General features: G+C 45.5%; 1 protein-coding gene across 2 annotated transcripts in view; it reads right to left on the reverse strand.

The window, feature by feature from the left end:
- Positions 1 to 2139, reverse strand: part of LRBA (LPS responsive beige-like anchor protein) — a 777508-nt gene that overhangs the window by 310014 nt on the left and 465355 nt on the right. The window lies entirely within an intron of this gene.

Raw genomic sequence — 2139 nt, forward strand, 5'->3', positions numbered from 1 at the left:
GGGGCGGGGGGAGGGAAGCTCCTCACCCTCTCACCCCGCCACCAGTCTCCGCCCAGTAACTGCCCTCGGGAGAAGCCGCGCGGGATCCTCTTCTGGCATTCACAGCACTCCCCGCCGCAAAGTGCCCCTCCTGCCAGTAACAGTTCCCAGAGCGCCGCTGTGGCCTCGTGGCCAATCGCCGGGGTGCCGGCAGAGCCTGGGCGTCCCACACGCGCGGACCCTGAAGGCGCCGGCTCGCGTACATCCTCCTGCCGCCCGGGGTCCGACGCCAGCCGCACGCACGCCGGAGCCCGCCGGAGCCCTCGGCCGCCGGCGCCGCTGAGACTCCCGAGAAGTCACTAAAGCTCTGCGTCCTGGAGTCTCGCGGACGCGACTGTTCGTCTCAGCTCCTGGCCACTGAAGGCATCCCTGGCAACAAATCCGACTTGATGAAAAGAAGAAAAAAAGGACAAAGTTCTTTAGGAAGAGACATGTCGCTACGAGAGTGAAGGGGTGACAAGATACCAGTGGTCCGCACCAGATGTGTAAGAACGAACCAAGGAGGTCCAAGCGTATGCCATCAAGTACCTGATGAAACAAACTTTCCCTATGCAACTGAATTCAGGTTCATCTGGTTCAGCCTTAAGACAGCAAGTCAAGCCTTCCCAAGGGGTTTTGCAAAAGCCGCATACCAGGTTTTGCAAAATGAAGTCTCTGCACAACCGGCTTATAGATTTTCTTTGTTACAGCATTATCGGAGTACATAACGTCCAAACTCTAACTAAAACCATTCCCATCTACTTGATTTGTCTTAAAAAGACTCAGAATCCACACACCTGAGGTTCAAACATAAATTCTAAGCAAATCAGAAACACTGTTACAGCTCTTTCAACCAAAAGTACCTAAAGGCTACCACGGTACAGCTCAAAAGTATACATATACTAAAAGCACATGCATGGGTTTCACTGAAATGCCAAGGGAGGAGTGAAGCCATCTGTGTAATCAATAACAGGATAGTTATAGATTTTTGCAGCAGTGAAGTCTTTTAAAATCAAGAGTCAATTATGAAAATAAAATGAGTTTACAAATGAAATTCTCTACTGCCTGAAAATATACTCAAAATTAGATTTACAACATTAACATTTTAAGAAAACTTTAAATCAGGTTCATATTTACTTCCCTTCATTTTTATTGTTTAAAATAATTTTAGTGGCTTATTTAAAAAGTATATCCAACAAAATTTTACCATATATAAATCTGCACCATTTCTCACAACTTAAACATATTTTCTCTCTGATAACAATTTACTCCTTGTAACAATAAAGTAATAACATTAAATATATCTGAATCTTAATTATGAAGTAATTATCAAACAAGGTGCTTGTACCATTTTTGTCCTGCCTCATTTTTCAACAGCATATGGAAATTACTGAAAAGAGATTTACGATTATAAACTCTCACCCCATGTCCACTCCCCCCCACCCCACAACTGGCGCACATATACAGCAATTGCTCTGGCTCTTAGCAACAATGGGAGGGGAGGGGAAGAAAAGGGAGGAAGACTTTGCCTAAGGAAAAAATCTAGAAAAATTTAGGTCCTTTCCCAGATTTCCCTTCCTCCTCCCATCTGCCTTTAAGCGAAAGTAATTTTGTTAGCTTTTGCACCTTCTTCACAATGTGGATAGAAAAAAAAAAAAAAGTGAACCTTTCTGAACCACTGCTACTCTCCCTTGAGTCATTCCAGCCATCTCCAAGAAGTCCCTTCTCTATACACTCTCTTTTTCTTCCTTGCAATTGATAAGCGAGGAGGATAAAGAAGAGGGGGCTGCAAAATGTGTGTGAGCATTTGACTTCTACTATCTCCTCCTATTTTCTTACTTCTCTCTTTACCCCCTTTCTTTATCAAGTGCAGAGGTGGCTGCTACCGTTTGCCAAGCATGCCTGTCTTCTCTCTCGGATTGGCTAAAGCACTGACAGCTCCGACAGCGATTGTAGGAACTGAAGCTCCACCCCCCTCATGATGGCCCAGGACCATTCATAAACTAAATAACTCCAGGAAACAGCAAAGAGAGAGAGAGAGAGAGAGAGAGAGAGAGAGAGAGAGAGAGAGAGAGAGGGAGAGAGAGAGGTGCTGGGGGGTGGGGTGAGAGAGAGAGAGAA

This window comes from Lipotes vexillifer, unplaced genomic scaffold (genome assembly GCF_000442215.2).
Source record: "Lipotes vexillifer unplaced genomic scaffold, Lipotes_vexillifer_v1.1 scaffold755, whole genome shotgun sequence".
NCBI lineage: Eukaryota > Metazoa > Chordata > Mammalia > Artiodactyla > Lipotidae > Lipotes > Lipotes vexillifer.